The sequence below is a fragment of the Castor canadensis genome, chromosome 1, assembly GCF_047511655.1.
Source record: "Castor canadensis chromosome 1, mCasCan1.hap1v2, whole genome shotgun sequence".
Taxonomy (NCBI): Eukaryota; Metazoa; Chordata; class Mammalia; order Rodentia; family Castoridae; genus Castor; species Castor canadensis.
In genome coordinates this window covers 97,973,778-97,991,088 of record NC_133386.1, presented here as the reverse complement: position 1 = coordinate 97,991,088, position 17,311 = coordinate 97,973,778, and the positions used below count along the sequence as shown (strand labels likewise).

The 17,311-nt window shown below is 34.0% G+C and overlaps 1 pseudogene; it reads left to right on the top strand.

Annotated features, from left to right (window-relative positions):
• Window positions 1-17,311, top strand: part of LOC141424970 (holocytochrome c-type synthase pseudogene) — a 49,861-nt pseudogene that overhangs the window by 7,062 nt on the left and 25,488 nt on the right.

Genomic DNA, 17,311 nt, shown 5'->3' with positions numbered 1-17,311 from the left:
AGTAGTGGGGATAGTGGGCACCCTTGTCTTTTCCTGATTTTAAGGAAAATGATTTCAATTTTGCTCCATTAAGTATGATGTTGGCTATAGATTTATCATATATAGCCTTTATAATATTGATGTACATTCCTTGTATTCCTAGTTATCTTAGAACTTTTATCATGAAGTTGTGTTGAATCTTATCAAAGTCTTCTTCTGCATCTAGGATCAAGTGGTTTTTGTCTTTGCTTCTATTAATGTGCTACATTACATTTATAGATTTGCATATGTGGAGCTACCCCTGCATCCCTGTGATGAAGCTGACTTGATTGTGGTGAATGATCTTTCTGATATGTTGTTGGATTTGGTTTGCCATTATTTTGTTGAGGATTTTTCCATCAATGTTCATTAAGGAGATTGGCCTTTAGTTCTTTTTGGGGTGTCTTGTCTGGTTTTGGATGAGTGTAATACTAGCTTCATAGAATGAGTTAGGCAGTATTCCTTCCCTTTCTATTTCATGGAAAAGTTTAAGGAGAGTTGGTATTAGTTCTTCTTGAAAGGTCTGATAGAATTCAGCAGAGAATCCATCAGGTTCTGGACTTTTCTTTTTTGGAAGACTCTTTATTGCTGTTTCAACATCATTTCCTGCTATAGAACTATTTAGGTGGTTAATATCCTCTTTGCTCAATTTTGGATTGTCATAAGTATATATTAATTTGTCCATTTCTTTAAGATTTTCATATTTATTGGAGTATGGATTCTCAAAGTTGTCTCTGATAATTCCCTGGATTTCCATGGTGTTTTCTGTTATCTCCACTTTTGCATTTCTGATTATACTGATTTGGGTTTTTTCCCTCCTTATTTTAGTCATATTTCCCAGGGATTTGTTGAACTTTTTTATTTTCTCAAGGAACCAGCTTTTTGTTTCATTGATTCTTTGTATTTTTTTATCTCTATTTCATTACTTTCAGCCATTATTTTTATTTCTTGCCTCTGCTTGTTTTGGGTTTTGCTTGTTCTTGTTTTTCTAGGACTTATAGATGTAGCATTAGGCTATTAATCTGAGAACTTTCTGCCCTTTTAATATATGCAGTCATGGCTATAAACTCTCCTCTAAGGACTGCCTTTGCTGTGTCCCATAGGTTCTGGTAGGTTGTGTTTTCATTTTCATTAACTTTCAGGAACCTGTTAATTTCATCTTTTATTTCACTGATGACCCACTGATCATTGACCAATGTGTTGTTCAACTTCCAATTGTTTGCATATTTTCTGCTGTTGTTTTTGTTGTTAAGTTCTACTTTTAATGCACTGTGATCAGATAGAATGCATGGGATTATTTCTGTTTTCTTATATTTTGCTGAGGCTTGCTTTGTGCCATAAGATACGATCAATTTTGGAGAAAGTTTCATGGGGTGCTGAGAAGAATGTATATTGTATTGATGTTGGATGAAATATTCTGTAGGGAACAGGTGGGTCCATTTGATCTATGGTGTGATTTAGTTCTATAATTTCTTTATTGATTTTTTGTTTGGATGACCTAGCTATTGGTGATAGGAGGATATTAATGTCTCCCACTACCACTCTTTTGTGGTCTGTATGTGCTTTTAAGTCCTTTAGAATATGTTTGATAAAATTGGGTGCACTGACAACATTGGGTGCATATAGATTGATAAGTGTTTTTTCCTCTTGGTGTATTTCTCCTGTTATTAATATGGAGTGTCCTTCTTTATCTCATTTGATCAATGTAAGTTTGAAGTCTACTTTTCTGAGATAATTATTGCTACTCCTTCCTTTTTTTGGAGGTTCATTGTCTTGGTTAATCTTCTTACAACCTTTCACCCTAAGCCAGTGTTTGTTTCTGTCAATGAGATGGGTCTCCTGTAAACAATAAATTGTTGGATCTTCCTTTTTAATCCAGTTTGCCAGATGGTGTCTTTTGATGGGGGAGTTGAGTCCATTGAATTCAGTGTTAATATTGATAGGTTTGTGGTGATTCCTGTCATTTAGTTGTTTTTGTTGTTTAAGGTTTTGATTGCATCAGCTCAATCAATGTTATTCTCTGATTCCTTGTCTTTTCTTCTTTGATGCTGCCTGTCCTCTAGTCATTTTATTTGCTTTCATTTTTCTATGTGCAGAATTCCTTAGAGAATCTTTTGTAGTGGTGGTTTTGTGGTCATACATTTTTTAGTTACTGCTTATCCTGGAAGACTTTTATTGCTCCATCTTTATTGAATGATAGTTTTGCTGGGTAGAGTATCCTAGGGTTGAAGTTATTTTTATTCAGTGCCTGGAATACCTCATGCCATGCCCTTCTTATTTTTGTGGTTTCCATTGAGAAATCTGCTGTGATTTTGATAGGTTTAGCTTCGTATGTTAACTTGTTTTTCCTCTCTTACAGCCTTCAATAGTCTTTCTCTATTCTCTGTGCTTGTTTTAATGATAATATGTTATGGGGAAGTTCTATTTTGATCAAGTCTGTTTGGTGTCCTGGATGCTTCCTATACCTGAATGTGCATAACTTTCTCTAGATTTGGGAAATTTTCTGTTATTATTTTATTGAATATGTTACAAATCTTTTTTGCTTGGGCCTCTTCTCTTTCTTCAATGCCCATGATTCTCAGATTTGATTTTTGATGGAGTCAGTGAGTTCTTGCATATTCCTTTCGCAGGTCTTGAGTGGTCTAACAGTTCTTCAATTTTTCCATTAATTTCCATTTTATCTTCAAGTTCTGAGATTCTGTCTTCTGCTTGTTCTAGTAAGCTGGAATGGACTTCCACAAGTGTTTTGTGCTTCTGTTTCATTCTTTTTTTTTTAGTTTTCCATATCAGGGGTCACTTCATCTTTCATATTGTCTATTTTCATCTTTAATTCATTTACCTCTATTTATAGTGTTCCCTATTTCACTTTGTTGTTTATTTAGGGCTCCTATGAGATCATTTATTTGTTCTGTGTCTTCTCATATTCTTTATTTTTGGTGTCTTGAAATTTCTTGAGTGCCTCTTGTACATTTTTGTTAACCATGTCTAGTATCATCTCCATGAAATTCTCAGTAATTACTTGCAGGATTTCTTCTTTGAGTTTGTTTTTGTGGACATTGTTGGGTTCCTTGGTGTCATTTATCTTTGATTTGTTGGAGTCTGGAACTGGGTATTGATTTTCTTCATTTCCCTCTGATTCCTGTATTAAATAATTTTTGGGGGGAGAATGGTTTCCATTCTTTTTTCTTCTTCCCATTGCTCCACTTGGCACTGTGCAACTATGTGCATGATAGGTGTTTTTAGTCACCTATTTTCTTTCTCTTGATTTAATTTTTGTTTTGTGGCTGTCTTGGGTTTTTAGCTAAGTTGGTGTGCTATTTCTGTCCCTGGTCTAGGTTTAATTTAGTATTAACAAATTCACAGGTTTAATACCCAACCAGTAGTTTGTGTGTTACACAGAAGACCCCTTGGTGGTAATATCTATAAGCAGTGGGAGTTGGGGGGGTTATTGTTTGTAATGCCAGCTATAGAAATTTGGGGATATGGATAGGGTGGCACTAAAGGGGGAGATGGGAAGTGGTGTGGGTTTTTGGGGAAAGCAGTATGGTGACTGCTGTTTTTATGGTCCTTTTGTGTGTTTGGTTATGTTTTTGTTGTTGTAGAAGAGGATGTTTGTGTTAGGGTTTGCAGGGGTTTGGGATAGTGTAAAATTGGTATAGTAGGTTGGCCAGTGGATGACGAGTATGGTGGAGGGAGGGGTAGTCTGGTGACAGGTTGGAGGAGAATAGGAGGGGAAGGTGAGGGCTGGGGGAAGAGAGTGGGTGAGAAGGGGCAGAGCAAGTTGTTAGAGAGGAGAGCAATGGGTTTTACCAGAGGAGTGTGAAAGGGGTGAGAGTAGGGATGAGAGGATGGTAATTGTGAAGTTGATAATATAGAAAGAGAGAGAAAAAAGATAATAGGAATAAAAAAAATAGAAAACCCACAATAACAAAACTAACAACAACAAAACCAAAGGAATCAATGAGGAGAAACAAATAAGCAAACATAAAAAAAAACAATAAACCAACCAAACAAAGAAAACAAAAAAACACTCCAGATTCAGGAACACTAGAATTTCTGCCTGGTTTAAGTTCTGGAGTTACTCCTACAGGATCCATTCATGGTGTTGGCATATGAGCAGAAGCTCTGTTGTGGTCTCACCAGGTGATTGGCTTGTCAATAGTGTTTTGTTCTTCTGTCTTTCAGCCGTAGCTACTTGGTCAGTTCCTCCTCCAGTGAGGTGTGGCAGTGTAAGTTTGTATGCTGTCCTCAGGTTCAGGAAATTATCTCTGTAGTCCACTAGTTGTCTTGCTTCTGAGGTGGCTTTTCACTGTGGAATGTTTACTGGGATTTTTGCACTGGGAGTTTACTTGCCCCACCCTCTTTCTCTGGGGCAGGATCAGTGTTCTGTCAGCCCTCCCATCCCCACTGTCATGGTGTTATGGTGGTTCCCTGTTTGCTTTTCAATTTTGTGGGGGCAATTTGACTTTGGGTGCTGCTCACTGGCTCAGTATATGAGCTTTATGATCTGCTACATGACTTGTTTCAGGGAGTTGCTCATCACCCACCTGCTGTCAGCCTTCCTGCATTTCCAGCATTTGTTTATTGATAGTTCTGCTGAGATTAGCTCCTTGTCCTTTCCCTTTCTCCAGTGCACTGTCACTGACCCCTCCCCTTCCTCTGTGTGCTACATTAAAGTTCACTGTTCATTGTTCAGGGTTTTTTTTAGAGGGTCAGTCTGCTCAGGGGGCTGTGATGGTTTATCCTAAGGATGGTTGGGGGAATTCCATGTGACATGTGGAGCTCACATGTTTGGTCTGCCAAATCTCTCACAGGCAGGTTTGGAGCTGGCAATGGCAGAAGCCATGGTGGTGGCAGTGGCGGCAGTGGCAGTGGTAGCCCACAAGTTTTGTCAGTGTGACATGGCATGGAGAAGGCTTCCAAGGGCTAGGGGTTCAGGTATCTAAGTTTTGATTCTCATCAGTGCGTTATTTCTGCCAAGTGTGGCTCTAGCATCTCAGCGAGGTTTTGGAGTCACAGAGTACATGTTGTCTACTTCTGCACCCTACTCGCCATCTTAGATCTGAGTTTTGCAATATTTTAATCCAACTTGATTGATGCAATGAATGCATCTACAGTCTCCCATTAATTAAATCAGACTTGGGTTCTTCCCTCTCAGAGAGAGTTTTCTGGAACCTGTCTGACTTCCCCCAAAACAGTAGATATGCACTTTTAGAGGTCTTCTTGTTTTCTCAGGCAAGCATGGGCATACTTAATCTACTTCTGTAATGATCAAGATAAGGAAATTATGGTCATTGAGGACATTTCTAATACTTTCAAGAATACTGGGTTCAGAAATGTTTTTACTGCAGAATAAAAAGGAAAGATGCATAAAAATAATGGAATAAGAGTAAGATAAATTATCAACAATGCAAAATATCTAGTATTACTTAGTTTATGATGGAACAAATAGCCATAGTATTTACAGCTGTGGACTTTTGGTAGGTGTGACAAGTTCAGGGACACTTGGAAGCATACTTTCAAAAACATGAAAAAGTAGGATGTAAAAACCTGAGCTTTCCAAAAAAATTTTTCAGTAATTATAACCTCACAATGAACTACATTTAAATCACTTGACTACACAAGACTTTTGATAATGTGAGAAACAATTAAATACTTTATTATTTTCATCCATTTTAAAGTGAAATTTTGCTGACATTCTCAGCTTGCCTTCATGACTACATGTTATCTGTTTTTCTAGCATATTCTTCTCCTGCATACATACTTTACCAAATCAAAATCTCATAGTTAAACACCATAATTAAAAACCCCTACCATAATTCATTTTAGGTCCACAGTCTGAAAGATTTTTTTTCTTCTTTTTGGCCTTATTCATACTTTTTCTGTCTCTACAAATTTAGTCCAAATTATATCTTATTTATAGATCATAATTTCCATCACATATCAACTGGATATTTTGCACATATTATATATATTATCTGTTTAATTTTATCTTGGTTTATAGCTTGTTATATCCCAAAAGGTCTACGCTATTTGATTTTATTGTATACCATATTTTGTATTTAAAAAAAATCTAAGAAGAATGAAATTTTGTCATTCACAAGTAAATGGATGGAACTGGAGAACATCATCTTAATCAAAGTTGGCCAGCCTCAGAAAGACAAAAATTGTATGTTATCCCTCATATGCAGATTACAGACCTAAACAAATGTAGTAATATTATTGGACACATGTCACACACTAAGGGGAGAATGCACATTGGAGGAATAGGGCAAGGGAAGGAAACCTAAAACTTGGATGGGGTTGATGTATCCACTATAGAGGAGTGAATAAAGTAATTTTAAACTGACAGAGGCCACTATGGGAAGGGGACTAGGAAGTATTGAAGAGGTTTTGTAGAGCTGAACCAATTCGGGTTGTAATGCACATGTGCATGGAAGCAACACTAAGAATATCTCTGTATAGTTATCTATCTCAAACTAGCAAAATTCTGTGTGTTTCTTACTATTTCTTATGTTTTCTCTTCAGCAAATTTAGAGAACACAAGGGCAGAACAGGTTCTGCCTGGAAGTTGGAGTTGGGGGAAAGTGGCCCAAATAATGTATACACATGTGAGTAAATGTAAAAATGATAAAATACAAACCAAAAAAACAAGGACCTGATTTTTTATCATTGCATTGCTCACAACACTTAGTTCATATAATTGTTATAGAGATCCTGACAGTAACAATATTAGGTAATGTTTGTATTGTGCTTATACAGTCCTAGACATTGAGTTTAGATTCTTGTAGATAATTATTTCATTTTAAACTCACTTAATACAAGTAACTATTATCAATAGTAGGATTTTAATAAACATATTTAAAACTAGCTATCATCTTTAAAAAATCTACCTTATCTAAAGATGATATTTTATTTATCTATTAAGAAAGTCAATATTGAATGAGATCTATTAGAAGAGACTGTATTTCCAATAAATAACATGATGCCTTTCTTTCAGGCATGGTCAATGTACATGTTGGCCACCAGGTAGTGTGTGATAGAGCTCATTTTGTATAAATTCTGTAATTAACTGCTCCTTTATCAGTTAAATATAAAAAGTTGTATTTCCTTCATGAACCCAGAGCCAAAGAAAATAGGATTACATATGAAAATGTCTTCACTGTGTTAAGTGTATGAATGGGTTTCATTATGTCATTGTCATACAAGTCTCATGCTGGTCCTTGTTTTCCCCAGGTAGATATCCTATTTTAATGACTTTAAAAAACATCCAGATTCCACATATGAGAAAAAAAATGCAATGCTTTTCTTTCTAAGACTGGTTTATTTTACATAGCATGATGGTCTTCATTTACATCTATTTCCCTATAAATGATACAATTTTGTATTCTTTATTGGTAAATAAATATGTATAATTTTTTTATACATTAATCCACTGATGGGCACCTAGGCTGATTTCATAATTTGGCTATTGTGACTACTTCTTTAATAAACATGGGTGTACTTATATTTCTATTGTATTCTGACTTTGGTACCTTTGGATATGTGTTCAGGTATAAAGTTTCATATAGAATTCTATTTTTTTGTTTGTTTTAGAAAATTCCATACAGATTTCTATAGTAGCTGTAGTAGTTTTTGCATTTCTATCAATAGACTTTGATAACTTTTTCACACATCCTTACCACATCATCACCAGAATGCATTGTTTTCCTTTATAACATCCATTCTGACTGGGGAAAGGGATCTCAGTATAGTTTTAATTTGCATTTCCTTTATCATTTAGTGTGTTGAACATTTTTTCATGTATTTATTGTAGAATCTGTAGATTGCTTTTGGTAATATAGCTATCTTCACAATATCAATTCTATCAATCCAAGAAAATATGTATGTTTTCTACTGTCTGTTGACTTCAATTTCTTTCTTCAGGGCTTTATGGTTTTTATTGTAGAGGTCTTTCACCTCCTTGGTTAGCTTTATTGCTAGGTGGGGTTTTTTTGGAGCTACTGTGAATAGGATTGCTTTAAGGATGCCTTTCTCAGTGTGTTCATTGTTGGTGTACAGAAAAGCTACTGATTTTTGTATGCGATTTTGTATCCTGCTACTTTGCAGGGTAGAAGAGTGTTTTGGTAAAGTATTTATGGTCTTTCAAGTACAGGATCACATTGTCTGTGAAAAGAGATTATTTGACTTCTCCTTTTCTTTTCTTTTGTTTTATTGTTCTTTTCTTTTGTTTTATTGCTCTGGTAAGAATTTAAGTGCTATATTGAATAAGAGTGGAGAGGGTGTCCACCCTTGTCTAATTCTGATTTCCTTTCAGATTTTCTCCATTTAGTACACTGCTGTGTATAAGTATGTTGTACATGGTTTTTACTCTGCTGAAGTGAACCTTTTTTACTTCTAGTTTCTTCAGGGATTTTTATAAGGAAAGGATGTTGAATTTGTCAAAGGCTTTTACAGCATTTATTGTGGTGATCATAGCATTTTTGTCCCTGATTCTATGTGCTATGTTATATTTACTCATTTGCATATATTGCATCCTTGTAATGATCTTTATGATACTTGTTGAATTTTTTAGAAGCATTTTATTGAAAATGTTTGTGTTTCTGTTCATAAAGGAAATTCATTGACTTCAAACCAGAATTTAACTTAATTTTATACCTCACAATCCAGATGCAGTCAATTTACATTAACAAGTTTAATTGACTCTATTTAAAAGTTGTATCTTAATCTAATAATTTGTTATCTCTAGTCTTAATCAGGGCACTGTCTTCTCTGTTCTTGACAGCTACAATGACCAGTCAGCTCATCTTCTTAATGTCATGCTGGGCTCTGTAGCAGATTCCACAGTCAAAGTACTGTTTTTAAATAGAGAGCAGATAATGTGATTCACTCATACATAAATTTCCAAAGCTTGCTCATTAAAACAGATAAAATCCAGGTTCCTTACCACGATTTTTAGCACTATTCAAGATATACCATGCTTCCTAGGCACTGGCTCATGGCAGTAACTACAGATACTTGGGAGGCAGAGATCTGCAGGATTGTTATTAAAAGTCAATCCAGGCAAAAAGTTTGCAAGGATCCTGCTGCCACAAAAAAGCTCTCATACCAGCTACATGGAAAGCATATGTAGAGGGATTGAGAACCAGGCTATCAATGGCAAAAATGTGAGAAGCTGTCTCAAAAATAACCTCAGCAAAAAGACCTGGAGCATGGCACAAGTGGAAGAGCTCCTATCTAGCAAGTGCAAGGCCTTGAGTTCAAACCCCAGTACTGCCCATAACAACAAAAACTATATAAAGTGCTTAATCTAATATTTTAATTGCTGCATCTTTAAAATAATGCTATCATATGAGTGCTTTATATTTTTTCTTATGTAAATTGACCCATAATCCATTGCCCTTTGAGATTTGTTCATGCATTTTTGCATCATTTTGATCTCATAAACAAAACTTGTCTTAGAATTCTGATTGAAACTTTATTGTATTTCAGACAATCTTTGATATGTATCCAGTAGGCATGTTAAAACTTTTCAGTATTTTACAAAATCTAAATATTATCAATAAAAAAAGAGGAGATATTAACTTAATATGTAAAATAAGACATATGAGAATACATTCTAAAAAGCAAACTTTCACTCTAGTAGGTAAAAAACAAAATTTATAAACAAAGGCAATAAAACAAAAATTCTTTTAAATGAAGTGAAAATTAGCATAATAACATTTAAATTAAAAATGCAATTAGTAAGTAATTAAGTATGTGAATAAAATGAGACATTTAATACTGGCAAATATAAATGAGTATTTAAATTTAATACTTGAAGTAAGAACTTAAGGAAAAGGACTATAAAAGAAAATAACTCAAGCAGTTAAAGCTCAAAAGCAAATGTTAAGAACTGTATGTATCTGTATGCATGTATGATAGAAATTAAAACATTCTAATTACCATGCAATGCATGTTAAATCCCTACAGAAGATAAAAGAACACAAAAACTTTAGTCATGACAATGTGTGTGTATTTTGTAATGGCCTTTGGTTAGAGATATTTTCATGAGCTAAAGTTATGTAGGTTCATTCTTAATTTGTTGGAAACAGAAGCTGTATTCCTCCTAATGTCTCTTCAGTTTGTTATTTCTTTGTGATTGTTCCTTTTGTAAAATGTAAATGTATGCTAAATTTTCATTGCTGGAGCAAGTCTGAATTAATTCTTCATAAATTATCATGTAAGGTCAAAAATACTCTCAAGCAAACTGAGTGACTTTACCTTTGAAGAAAGTAAGAAACCACATGAAGAATCAGACAGGCCGTTGTTTTGATGATGACTTGAGTTGACAAGACAAAATAAAGATTATCAAAGTGGACTAAACACAAATATATTACATTTATACCTTTATCACATATAATTTTTGAGTGTTTTCTTATAATTTTACTTTTAAAAATTGCTTTTGTTATAGAATTTAAATGAAAGCCTTTGCCAATCAGATAAATCATGACATGACTACTATTTTCAAACAAAAGATGATTTATAATAGAATTCTGAAAAACAAGTATAAGGAAGTAAATTTATTATGTGAAATCTGGGCAATGGATTTTATGGAGATACAGAAAATCTATAGAAAAATCTCATGATTTTGTGCAACATCTGAATAACTTTAGCATTTATAAGTACAAGTTCCTTCCAATAAAAAACTTAAATCTTTTAGGCTGTGATTTGTTTCTCTTGTTAAGGTAAGCTTCTTTTCAGAATGATTTGTAGCAAAATCTCTCCTGAATGTTTCTTTTACAATAGCCACAACTTACCTGAGTTTGTCAGTGGTTTTTATTTGCTTATATTTCACTATTAATATTCTTCAAACATATATATTTTTATCTCTTATTTTTTACTCCAGTACTATACATCTTTTTCCCTATCATTTGAATCCTATCTTTTTTATTTTTAATTAGATAGGAAATACAGATAAGCACAAAAAAACTAGAAGTAAATGTAAAAAACCATAAAAGCAAATGTAAAGATGAAATGATGATTATGCTAGAAGTGGGTGGCAGTAGAATTAATAGCAGAAGTATAGTAAAAATAATAGCACCCTTAAGAATAGAATTATAATCATTTCTCTACTTTAAATAGACTCACAAATTATACACTCACAAATTTCACAAGGTGTTCACGGTGAAAGATCTAAGTTGTGACAGGAATCATTTTAAGTCCACAGAACAAAGGTAACTCTCAATTAATCTGATTAACAAATCATACTATTATGAGTTAATGAAGCTTTGAGATACTTTAATAAGAGTATATCTGATTTTATTAATTCTTTTGTTGAAAACAGTATGGCTCATAAGTTTCCCATAGCTGGGCTTTCAGTGTAAAAAATCTATGTATGACTGGAAAATTCATTATATATTATAAAGTTATGAAAGAACCACTCTCAATGTATTTTTAATAAACTTGTCCTTGAAGAAAGTATGAAACTAGGAAGAAAATCATGAAACATATTGCTTCTATGAGAAGTATAATTGAAAATATAATAATAAAAATGGTCATCTCACATCCACACATATGTATGTGCTCACCAGGAGAAAAATATAACCATATCTATGGCTACATAAATGCGAGTTTATGTATTATTTATATCTATATATGCTTTCATATATACTCAGTTATTTTCAAATAGGAGGGATAATATACAATAACTATATATTAAAAACATCTAAAACATGTTATATACGTGTTTTAGCACAGGAGAAATATTTGCTCTCAGAACCTTCATCACTTAAACTTCTGACTAAACTAACCTATTTTGTTTATTGCCTAGGCATTCAATGAACTGATACCCTTCACTAACCTTCATGCTTAGCAGTTTAGAGTCTGTATTTCTCACCTAGTTCTCTCTACAAAGTTCCTTGCTGGGTCCGGGTAATTGAAGGCTGTCTGTCTCACAGAGCATCCTCACGCTCTTGAGTTTGGGACCCATAATCCTTCTAGGCTGCTTCTCAACTTCTCAAGAGCTCAGACAGCACAGAAAGAAATGCATTCCCTTAAATAATACTCAATATAAAAAATGTTCCATATTTTAAGTACTACCGATGTTTTCTATATTCAAGGAGGTTTTTCTTGAGTATGTTTACACTTGTTTATTCAATTCCTTTTTTGTTATTATAATTTTCTTTACCTATAAAATAGGAAAATGAAAGTAAGTGAAGCAACAAGCACCTTTTCAAATAACCCTAGCAATAATTTGTTTGAAATTTGAGGTGGATTTGAGCACTTTGATACAGAGGAAGTCCTAATAAGTAACTTAAAAAAGAGTGTAAGGTAGAGTAGTGATTCAGTTAAAATGCAGTCAGTAAAAGCCAATGTAGAAATGTTCCTCCATACAGAATATAAGAGTTTGTATAACACTGATTAACTTGCTGTCTCTGAGCATCTGTTTAAACAATAAACTTCATTTCTCTATAGTGTAAATAAATTCTCAAGTTACTATCCTAAAAATATTAAAATGTTAAAATTTTGGGCACGGTTAGAATAGTGGCTGATAAATATTTTTGTGAGGACTCATATAAATATAAAACTATAGTTTAAAATTAGTCATACAGCCAGGCATAGTGGAGCTTACCTGGAATCCCAGCGTGCAGGAGGGAGAGGCAGGAAGACTGCAAGTTTGAGGTCAGTGTGGGCTACATAGTGAAACCATGCCTCAAAAAAAAACCAATGAAAATTAAAATAAAATATCTCAAATTATAGGTGATATAGTTCATTTCTAAATGCATTCAAAGTTATTGCTTATAATGTCCTTTAGATAAATAGATGCAAGGACTAGATTTGAAATATTTGTATGTTGTCATCAAATAACCTCTTTCTTCTCTCCTGTTATTTACGAATGTTTCCTTTGCATGTCTCAGTTTCACAGTGAATGAAGGTATTTTTTCTGTTATGGTGGTGGTGCTGTTCTCTGATCACTAATTGTATTTTCCTGTTATTGGTAATTAGGTAGATGGCCTTCCATAAATATCATCTTATTTTATCTGCACACTACTCTAGGCAACTAATTTTTTTAAATGGACAAATAAAATTTGTACACAGTTACCAGGTATGATACTTTGTTTTAAAATATGCAAACATTATGGAATAGATAATTTGATCTGAATTAACATGTGCATTACCTCAGACACTTACCATTTATTTTGTGGTGAGAACATTTAAAGTATACTCTACTAGAAATTTTCAAAAACTCAATTAATTGTTATTAATGATAGTCACCAAGTTGCACAAGGGACAAAAAAAAAAAAAAGCAAGTGTTACTTCTGCTTCACAGGGGATAACAATACTTAGAAAAGTCAAAGAATATGTCTGCCACCAGTAACAAGTGTCCATGAAAGTTGAGGTTTAAGCCTAGACTCTGACTTCAGAGCTTCAGCCCTGCACCCTCATGCCATAAAACTTCAGGTTTAATAAACAGCTATTTAATTAATACTTCAAAATTAAAAGGAAACTTTGTTTAATTCAGCATGTGTACTATTCTTTCATACTCAGGAATTTAAATTTTAATTCATATTACTATCACAACAATAAGTGACATTAGAAGGCTGTATGATCTGGTGTGATAGACAGTTTAATTCAGCTTAAAAATATGAGAGACTTAAACTTTCCTTTCATTTTATTTTAAACTAAACCACAGCAAGAAGACTTTAAAAAAAATCTCATCACAAAACATTGGTTACATATATTAATTACTTTACAAATGTCAATGAAAGAATTACTACTAATTTTGTCACTTCACGTCTAAAATTGCACTTGTGGTCCAAATCAGAAAAGGTGGGCTACACAGTTTCTTCTACTGTTAATTTCAATAGATTCTATTGCTATGCCTTCAATTTTTTTGTTTTAAGTAACTATTTTTCCAAAAATATAATTATAGAGGTAAAACATTTTAGGGAAACCTTTCTTTCAAATTTTAATTTTTATGAGGATAACATTAAAATTATCAATTTAGATTGATTTTGGTGATACCAAAAGTAAATTGCTAGTGCTTTTCAAGCTGTGATTGTGAATTACCAGTGAGAATCTACACACTAACAATCTTCATTCATTTAATGTTAGACACTTATTAATTTCCTTTACTGAGCAGTACAGCAATGTTTTGCACCAATATTGTTAAAAATGAGCATATTAAAGTCTTTTTAAAATATTTTTTAAATCTTTTATTTTTTTTTAGAGTAGGTTTAGGTTCACAGAAAAACTGTGCAGAGAGTACAAAGAGTTCTTCTGTACTCCTGGCCCAGGCATGCACAGCGTCTCTCACTATCAACATCCCCCACCAGAGTGGTACATTTGTTAGAATGGATGAACTTTCATTGACAACACTGTCACACGCAGTCCATAGTTTACATTAGGATTCTCTCTTGATGTTATACATTCTATACATTTGGAAAATGTGTCGTGACATATATACACTGTTACCCTATCATAGAGAAGAGTATCACTTTTCTAAAGATCCTTGGCATTCTACCTGTCTACCTCCTTTTCCCCTCCCAGCTCCTAGCAATCATTGATCTCTTTGCTATATCCACAGTTTTTCCTTTCCTACACTGTTACAGAGTAAGAATAATGCAGCTGGAACAGATTGACTTTTTAAAAATTTGTTGACAGTACTGTTAAATGACAACCTATAGTAAGGAAGAAAACATTTACAATCTGTATATAAAAGAGGTTAATATTCAAAATATATAAGTAAGTCACACAATTGAATAATAAAACAAAAATAAAAACAGCAAACAGCATGATTAAAACTGGACAGTTTAGTAATAGACATTTTCCAAAAGAAGACATATGGATGACCAACAGTGAATGAAAAGACACTCCACATCACTAAACATTGGAGAAACACAAATCAGAGTCACAATGAGTTATCATCCACGACCTATTATGATCGCTTTTATTTAAAAAAAGACTAAAGAATTAAAAAAATGAAAAGTAAAAAGTTATAAGGAGCTGGTGGGAAGGGAATCCTGTGCATTGTTGGTTGGAATGTAAAATGATGTAATCACGATAGAAAACACTATAGAGTTCCTCACAAATAAAGTACCATGTGATCAGTCAATCTCATTTTTGGGTATATATCCAAAGGCAATGGAATCATTATTTTGAATGCCCCTTTCATTGCAGCAGTATTCACAATAGCACAGATATGAATTCAATTTTTTTGTGCATGGACAGATGAATTATAAAGAATACATGACACAAGCACACATATATACCCCTACTGGAATGTTATTCAACAGTGAAAGAGAAATCCTACCATTTATGGGAACATGAATGAAAATGGAGGACATTCTGCTAAGCAAGAAAAGTGAAAATAAATTGATGGTGTGAGCTTATTTATATGTAGAATATAAACATGATATACTCATAGAAAGCATGCTGATGTTGACTAGGGGCAAAGGGGGTGGGAAATGAGAAGCTATTGACCAAGGGAAGCAAATGCTCAGTTATACGGTGAACACCTTCTGGGATTAACACCAATGTGGTCGGGGATGGGAATTAAGCCAATAGCAGTAAACTTTGCACAATGTGTGCACATATGGATCAATCACAATGACATTTGTATATATCATCCTTTTTTTGTATATGAAATATTTTTAAATAAATTACAGTACTTCCACCTTAAATTCACAGGAAATGAACAGCTGAATAAAAAAGTAGTATGGTTGGAACACTCATTATTTAAGGAATTATTAACTTAAGGAGCAATTAGTTGTTTAAGGAATAATGGAGTCAATAAATATGTAGAACTTTTAGATATGCTGTCTACATTCACAGACTGTGCAGCATTACCTGAAAGTAAAAGTCATCATTTCTAAAAAGTCTTGTTCCCTTTTATATTACTTTCAGTCCCATCCAATGTTTCCTTGTTCTTCTTTACCTTCTCTATAGTTCCTTGATAAAATTAAGTTTTCTATTGCACCTGGCCAACTTCTAGCATGTAGCAGATAAACCTGAAACTTTCCAGCAGAAATTGGGAATTTGTCTATTAAAGGAAACTGTATTTGAAACTATGGTCCCTGAAGATCAGGACAAAGACAATTAGGTCCAATTTGGTGTCAGAAGTTCTAAAAGCTAGCCTGAGCCCTTGCCAGGTTAACAGGGTGGGGAGTGGAGAGAGAGAGATAGAGAGAGGAGAGAGAAAAGGAGAAGGAGGAGGAGAGGAGGAGGAAAAGGGAAGGAGAGAGGAAGGAGGGAGAAGGAAAAGGAAGAAAGATGGGTATAAACACCTCTGAGGATTCCTGTCCTCGTGTCTGAACTTCCCTGAGTAAAAGTTTTAAGAGCTCTATGTGGGTTGTTAAAGTAACAGAACTACACGAAAGTTAATTTCCTAAATGAAGAACAGTGTCATTAACAACATTATCTCTGGCTTTTGGAGCACAAGATACGTCAGTTTTGCCCATGCACAGCTTGGTGATAAGGCACAGTGAGGGGCTTACTCCCTCTTTAGTCCCTGTCACCAGCTTGTTTTGACCCAAAAGAAAGGAATTGGAGATCATCAAAGCCAGTCTCATAAAAACAAGTATCTCATGTTTTCTCTGATACATGATAACCAGGGACAAAAAAGACAAAATGACATGAAAGGAAGAGGGGCAGGACCAGGGAAGAAGAAGGGAATGGGGGCTGGGTAATGAGGGAGGGAAGGTGACCATGTGCGAAAATGTTACAATGAAACCTGCCATTTTATACAATGAATACATGCTAATAAACAATTTTAAAGCAAAACAAATATTTTTTAAAAAGTAAATGTATTGATATGAGAGAAATCTAAAAACTGCTACAGAAGCAAGCACTCTCCTAGGTCCCATGAGATAGTGGAAATCAAATGACTAGAAAATGAGACCACAAACAAGTTTTTGTGAGGAACTTCTAGATTGCTAATTGAGGGTCATAGATGATCAATTGAATTCCAACAACTGGCAGATAAGGAGTAACATTTTAGTTTCTGAAGTGACCAAAATATTTTGTTGTACATGGCAGAACAATACAAGGATGAGACAAATTAGAATGTTCAGGTAGAATTGGTTACCAGACTGAATGAGGATCTTTCTGGCCCCAAAGTCAATCTGTACCAGGTAAAGCCACCTTTATGTAGGATTGTGGGAAATATTTACAAAAATAAAATTTTGGCCATGTTTACATCAAATCAAAGCAAAAAATCAGGGAAAAAAACCTGATAGGTATTTTCTCACAAGTCTATTGAATGCCCGTAAAGCATATTGGTTCCTATCTATGAAATTATTAGTGTTCTCTG